The sequence below is a fragment of the Neomonachus schauinslandi genome, chromosome 9, assembly GCF_002201575.2.
Source record: "Neomonachus schauinslandi chromosome 9, ASM220157v2, whole genome shotgun sequence".
Lineage (NCBI taxonomy): Eukaryota > Metazoa > Chordata > Mammalia > Carnivora > Phocidae > Neomonachus > Neomonachus schauinslandi.
Genome location: NC_058411.1, coordinates 111,916,409 through 111,924,102, shown reverse-complemented (window position 1 = coordinate 111,924,102; position 7,694 = coordinate 111,916,409).

Sequence of the window (7,694 nt, the reverse complement as noted above, 5' to 3'; positions counted from 1 at the left end):
CCCCGCCCACACACCCTCCCACCTCGTTCCCCCAGTGCTGGAAGGCTGCAACTTTGGCAGCTCTCGGCTGGGGAGTTCAAGCGGAGGGTCACCTCCAGAGGACCCTTGCTCCACATCCCCAGCCCCTTGGGACCCACCTCTTTCCCCAGGCCTCTATCCTAGTGCCCACCAAGCCTCTTCTGTGCGGGCCGAGAGCTGCAACACAGTTCAAGGGCACCGGGGAAATGCCCCTGCCCTGTGCCCTGCTACCAGCCACCTGAGACCCACAGGAGCTCCTGCCCCTGTGATCTCCCTTTTGCCCTGCTGGGCTCCTGGCTTGGCTTGCTGCCTTCTCCAGGCCCCAGCTCCTCTGATCCCCTCCTTGTCCTGCCGCCCTTGCTCTCTTTCTCCCTCTCTCGTCTGCCACATCCATCTTTGCCTTCTCTGGGGCAGTTAATTCACCTTTGAGCTTCAGCTCCAGGGTCACCTATCTGGAAAGCCTTCCTGGGCGCTCCAAGGGAGAATCAGGCTCCCCTTCCCTGTGCTCCCACAGCATTGGGGGCTGTGCCTTCCTCTGCGCAGGCTCTGTAAATTCAGCATCTGGCCCGTGCCACTCCCCACTCCCGCAGACCACGAGCCCTTCCACAACCAAGCCAGGCAGAGTTGGGGTTCTCAGTAAGCGCTGGGGGCGGTCTGTGGGGAGTGCCTGTTTTTAGTGGGAAGACAGAGCACCCAGCCAGAGTGGAGTTGTGGGCGCTGCGCCAGGGTGTGGGAGGTGGGGGCGGCGGACAGTCCTCATAGTCCATCTTGGAGAGGCCTTGTGTGGTGGTGAAATGTGGAGAGAGCTCGGAAGCGGCCGCAAGAATGTGGGCGTGGAGTCGAGAGAGAAGAGGTGTCTGTGGGGAGAGGGCTGGTGGGTGGTAGTGCCATCCTGAGCAGGGAGCGGGTCTGGGAATGTGAGGAGTGAGCAAGTCAGTTAGGGGGGCGGGGGAGCTCAGCCCATGACCCTCTCCTCAGTGGGTACTTTCTCCCTGTGCCCACACAGAGCTGGGGCACAGTGCTTGGTGCCCAGGTGCGTGGGTGGGAAGACAGTGGTAGGATTCTGAGGCTCAGTCCCTGGAGGTAAAGTGGGTGGGGCCTAGGGCTCAGGGCCCCCATCTTCCAGCTAAAGCTATGGAAGCCAAAGGGGTACTGAAACAGTAACTTGGTTTAAGGGCTTCTGACCCCCTATATTAGAGCTAAACTATGGTGTCCCCAAAATGTTTCCCTGTCCCCTGCCATTTCCAGACTCCTATACTGGGAAGGGGAGCAGCAGGGGTCGGGGAGTGTGGGCCCAGTCTGTAGTGGACCCCCTTCATGACCTGGGGCAACTGACGTCCCCTTTGGAGCTTCAGTTCCCCCTCCTGAAGCCGGGGAGGGCCAGGTGAACTTGGTAACAACCAAGTGGCTGGGCCAGAGTCAGCACCGCGGCTCATAGGAGCTGTTGGAACTGAGAACTGTTTAGTGGGGTTGAGGCAGATGCTTATTTGAAATTTGAATCACCAGGGAAAATCCTGAGCCAAGGTGTTGTCAGGTTTAGGTGCATGCTCAGCACCAGGGCCTCAGTTTCCATATCTGAAGGGGCCTCAGAAGCTGGTGCCCCAGCTCCAGGGTCTCCCAACTGTCCTGCTCTCAGGACCCACACTGAGGCAGAGCCCCATGGACTTGATGCCCTGCCCCCATCTGGTCCCCCTGGCCCTCCTGTCACTTTTGGCCACTGGACTGTGCCTGCTCACTGAGCCCCACTGAAGGGTGCAGGTGAGTGTGGGAAAGGTGGGCATGGCAGCCCCTGAGGCCCAGGCTGAAGCCTGGCTCCTCTTTCCTGGCAGGTGCTCAGACAGAACCTTGGAGCAGGATGGGAGGCCCTCAGAGAAGGCCCTGTGGATATGGCTGGTAGAGAGCGGGGGCACTGGGCCAAGCTGGCTGGCCACCTGCAGGCAGCGCTGGAGGCCATGTCTAGCCAGCACAGGTGCTGTGGAGGCAGGGATGTGAGTTGGGACTCTGCAGGGCCTGGGGTGAGCTCCTCATGCAGGAGCAGAAAGTGAGGCGTCCATCCTTCCCTCCCTGATCTTCCTGGCTTATCCACAGGGGACCTCAGGAGGTCCCCTGTGCTAGCAAGGTCCTCTTCCCAGGCTGGGAGCTCCGGAATGCCCAGGGCTGGTGCTCACATCTGGGGTCATGTTCTCAGGAAGAAGGCTTGTCAAGGTCTGGGGCATCCAAAGGAGACAGACGGGAACTGGGTCCCCAACAGGGCTGCTGTGCTGAACAGTGTCATCTCCGTGAATGGCGCCCTCTGGAGGTGTGCAGTGCATTGTTTGGTGTGGCTAGAGGCGCTGGTTGGAGGCAAAGGAAGGACTGGGGTCCCTGTGGCCCCCCCCAGGGAGAGTTGGAGGGAGAGGCTGGTTTTAGCTCAGTGGACAGAAGAGTTTCCTTCAAGGCCCAGTTGCCCTGGTGAAAGCTGCAGTCCCCAGGGAGAGAGGAAGGTGAAGGTTCATGCAAGCTGAAGGTTCTAGGGGAGGCACCCAGCACCCCTGCCCCATGTGAAGGTGTGGTGGGCAGGGCCACCTTGTGATAGCCTAGGTACCTAAGCCTTTGGTGACCTGGGGGTCTCAGCCCATAGCTGCCCCTCCTAAAGCTCCTGCTCCATACGGTGCCTGGGGTGACCCTGGGGACTCACCTGACAGCCTGTCTGCTCCTGCCTCCCAGCTCTAGCATTCCACGACAGTGTCCCTGGTCCTCTTGCTGGAGCTCCAAAGCCATCAGCAGCTGGTGTCTCAGGTCCAGCTGCAGGTGGAGGGTCACACATCTGGAGCCCGTAGTGAGAATAGCTGGGCACCCCCTTGGAGCTGTGTCCCTTGTGTACAAGCCAGGGCACGGGGCTGTGCTGGGCTGGCAGCTGGGCCCCTGGCTGGGCTTTTCACAGCTGGTGGAGCCAGCCTGCTTTATCAGAATCTGCAGGCATTGCTCTGCCTGGGGGCAGGGAGGGCCCTCTCCAGGGGTTCAGTGCTGCCTTCAGCCCTCCCCCCAGCAGGTGGAATGCTCCCTGGCCCACCTGGAGCAGGAGGGGCACCAGCTGCAGGAGTCCCAGGGACAGGAGTGGAGGAGGCCAGACCAGGACGCAGAAGACAAATCGGGGTGCCCGGTCGTGGGGGAGGGGCCTAGTGGCAAGAGGTCCTCCGGTAGGATCCGCTACTGCAGACAGAAGTGGAAAAGGCCAGCTGTGTTTGGACCAGAGGAGCCAACAGCCCCTTGGCCCAGAGCCTTCCTCTAAGTGGGTGCGTGGCAGGGCCCTGAACACTGGCCCTGCCTTATACTTCATTCTCTGGTCTTCATTCTTGGAGCAGCAGCTGGAGAGGGAGGGCAGTGCAAAGATTTCTGTGCAGCCCAGAGAGGAACACCCCCACCCCCCAACATTTGGGAAGACCCTGCCATGACCCAGCCGACTCCCCTCCTGGATCAGATGGGAAAACAAAGCCCTGAGGGTGGGGAAGAACTCAGGGTCAAAACAGTGTGATCTGGAGGCTGGGAGGAGACCCCGGGATGTGTACCCGCAGGAGATGCTGGTGTCAGGCCTGCAGGGCCAGGAGCAGCGGTGGGTTTGGGACAGGGCCCAGGCACTTCAGGGCCTGGGTGGAGTCTTAACCCCTGCCCAGGCTCAGGACGCAACCTTGCTGCAGGGCAGCTGCTGATGCTCGCCCAGGTGGCCCAAGACAGCCGGCAGGGTCGCCCCACAGGGAGTCCAGGGTGCCAACTGAGCCAGCCTGTGCCCACCTGTGCCAGGGGGCAGAGAAGCAGGGGAGTCTAGGCCCTGTCCTTGGGGGATTCCGAAGTCAGGTGAGGAGCTCTAGGGACACCATGGGAAAGAGAATGTCCAGGAGGGACAGATTGGAGCAGGGCCTCAACATAGCACAACTCTAGCACACGCCATTCACCTTGTGGTCCCAGAAAAAGAGCACCCTTTGGTAGTGTGCATCCTGGTACTGTCCAGTGTTAAACCATCTGGTCCAGAACCAAAGCCTGGAGTTCGGAGAAGCCTCTGTGGGCTGGGGTCAGAGGAGGCCTCCTGGAAGAGTTGCGTCCCAGAGGATGAGGAAAGCAGGGGCTCTGGTGGAGCAGGCTCACGGGTAAAGGCCTGGCAGCTAGCCTGAGCAGACTGATGCCAGCCACGTGAGCCCCACAGTCCTGGTGGATGCTAAGCCATGACTGGGTGGAGTGGGGGGTCTTCACAGGTGAACAGGAGACTTGGAAGAGCTAGGCGGAAGTGCCAATGACCAGTGGTCCGCTTAGAGCAGCCCTCCTAGCGGCCTCAAGGAGAGCAGGTGTCGGAGGCCCCATGCAGGCCCCAGAGGCAGAGCACCGAGGCTGCGTGCAGGTAGGGCGGTGTTGCCATCAGTGCTGGGGGTGGCCCCTGGCCAGGAGACATGGCAAGTGGCTGCTCAAGCCCACCCTCAGGTTGTCCAAGCTGGAGTGGGTGTCCTGCTCCCACACTGGGTGAGATGACCCTGTAGGCAGGAGGTGGGCTAGCCTCTGTCTCCAGCTGGAATAGTCCAGAGCCCCAAACCCTGAACCATGGGGCCAAAGCCAGGCTCCCTTCCCCAGGTATCAACACTCCTGGTTGTCCCATTTTGACCCTTTTAGGGGAGCATGTGGGAAATCTTAAAGCTTCAACAAGTCCTGTCTCGGGCGGCTGGGTGGCTCAGATGGTTAAGTGTCTCCCTTCAGCTCAGGTCATGATCCCAGGGTCCTGGGATCAAGTCCCATGTCAGGCTCCCTGCTCAGCGGGGAGCCTCCTTCTCCCTCTCCCGCTCCCCCTGCTTGTGCTGTCAAATAAATAAATAAATAAAATCTTAAAACAAAACAAAACAAAACAAGTCCTGTCTCTGCCACACATGGCCAAGCCCCCGCTGCTGGCCCAGGGCCAGCCTGGTGGGGCGGGGGGAGGTGAGATGACCTTAGCTGCCGGGCTGCTAAGGATGTCAGGATGCTTGGGAGCGGAAGTGCCCAGGACAGAGGCTCTGTGTGTGTAGGGGCCACGGAGGAGGCATCTCTGCCCCAGTCCCCATCCCAACCAGTGAGACATAGTGAGGACATCTGTGCAACTTGGAAAGAAACCACTGAAAATGGGTTGGGGCTATCTGGGGCCCAGGTGGTGTTCAGACTGCTCTGTTTCTACTAGCACCCTCCAGGCCCAGGAAGTACCAGTGCCCCTGCAGGGAAAGCTAGAGGAAGAATCACATCAGAAGGTGGCCAAGTCCTGGAAGGCACACGAGCACCAGGTGGCATTTGTCCTGAACTTTAAAGAGGAGCTGCAGAGCTGCCAGAGATAGAGTGAGGCCTGGCGTCCCCCGCTGGGTGCCCTCTGTCCGCCTTCCTCCCCCTCCCCACAGGCCCTCCTCCTCGCTCTCTTCCCCGCTGCCCAGTCTCCCCTACTGCAGGCCAGTTAGTCAATTTCTGCTCTTAGGATGGCCCTTAGCTTTACCCTACACTTCCTCCCTTTCTCCTACTTCTTCCTCATTATGCTCCACCCAGCCACGGACCCACTCATCCATCCATCCATCCATCCATCCATCCATTTAGCATACATTCACTGAACATCCACTACATGTCTGGCCCTTTTCTGTGCACAGGAGAACCACAGTCAGATCAGACCACTCCTTGTCCCCAAAAGCTTGTGGTTTGGGGCCACACAATCATCAAGTGAGCAATTACAATATGCCCGCTGAGGGGAGAGGCACTGTGGGAGTTGGGGAGGGGGGCAGCAGATGGGTACATCCTCCACAATGAGGGGATTTCTGAGCCTCTGAACTGTCACGGAAGGATGAACAGGCGAAGGAATGAAGGGCATTTCAGCAAGAGGGAGGAGCACATGCAAAGGCCCAAAGACGAGAGGTGTGGAGGTGGGGCAGTGCTGTGAGCAGTCTCCGGCCCAGCTGAGAAGTAGAGGGGGTGAAGGGGTGAAATGTGCAACAGGCCAGAGCAAGGGGGGCAGAGCAAGGGCTGCGGTGTCTGGGGCCCTGTCCACCAGACCTGAACTCCAGTTTGGGGGCTGCCTCCTTCCGGCTGGTGCCCTCCCTTAGCCTCCAGGGCAAATGTTCGTGTGCACAAGCAGACTGGTGGACACACACCCACCCACACCCCCAGAGACACACGCATGCTCCCAGATGTGCACACACAGACACAGAGAAACAGAGTCAGCAAGGAGGTGGCTGGGAGATGCAGGGATGGAGAGTTGCGAGGACCCAGGATGGGGGCGTGCTCTGCCACAGGGAGCCTGATCTGTTGATCCGGCTGGAAGGAGTGTGAGAGGTCTCAGCAGCCTTGGGCCTTGTAAAATGTGGGGTTGGTCTGAATCAGTGTATGTTGAACTGGGGTCCAGAGCTTTGCTTTGAGAGGGCTGTTAGTTCCTCAAGGAAGCAAATTTGCAGTGATTGCAACTGTGCATTTGTACAGAAAGAAATCTCAAGTTTTTGTCTGTCTCTCAACCCAGACCCCTGAGGGTCGGGGGTTGTCTCCTCAGGGCCTGGAGAGAGACTCTACGCTTTCTGGGGTGTGCACACTAGTCAAGATGGGGGTCCGCAGTGGACAATGTCAGTGAGAAAGCAGGGCTCACAGTGCTGGAGGGTGAGCAGTGCTGCCGAGACCTTCTCTCTGCCTCAGGGCAGATTCAGGTGCCCGGAAGGAAGTGGTGCAGGGTGGGTCCTATGCAAACAACATGCAAAGGATCCATAAACCAGTGTCCCTGTGGGCCCTAACTCTAGGGCCTTCCAGTCCTCTGCTTCTCAGGGACAGCAAAGGCCATTTCTCTCCAGTCCCCAGGGAGGCCTGCCCAGGACTCACCTTCTGTGAGCAAGTGGGTGCCCCGGGCTCTGCGCCTGTCCAGGGAGGGTGGCCTAGAATTCCGTGCTGGGTCATGGGCAGGAGTCCTGTGGGGAGCAACCGATTGGTCAAAGTCACAGCAGGGCAGAGGCTCTCAGGGAGACTGAGCAACAGCTGGCTCGCAAGAGGGTGTGAGGGGCTCCCAGGGCCTCCAGCACCCTCCACCTCCATCCCATCCCCCACCTCAAGCTCCTTCTATACTGACCCCTTCTGGGGCTTTACCTCAGTCTGTCTTCCTCCAATCCTGATCCCAGGATCCTGTGCTCTTCACTGTCCCCACATTAGTGGTTAAGATTGTGGGTTCCGGAGCCTGAATACTGGGCACAAATCCTGCCTCCACAGTCTACTCGCTACGTGACCTTGGGCAAGTTACTCTCCCTCGATGGGCCTCATCTGTAAACAAACAAGGAAACAGACACCAAGAACAGTTCCAGTTCTCCAGCAGCTGAGTAGGAGGGTTCAAGCCGGCAAGCACCTAAAAGGCTCAGAGCCGGGTCGGCTCGCAGTCACAAAAGGTTCGCTCCGATCAGTACACGCTTCCCGCTGCTGCAGGCAAGGCCGCCTGGAGGCGAGAGGCCCCCTTCCAGTCAGGGTCCTGCTGGGGCCAGGGGCCTGCGGCCCGGGGTTCCATCTCAGCCCCCCTCTGTGGTAGTGTGCTAGGGCTGCCCTGACAAAGTGTGAAGTACCACCACCGGGTGTGTATGTGTGTGTGTGTGTAAGCAACAGACACTTCCTGTCTCGCAGCTCGGGAGGCTGAAAGTTTGAGACAAGGTGCCGGTGGCGGGGGGGGGGGGGGGGGG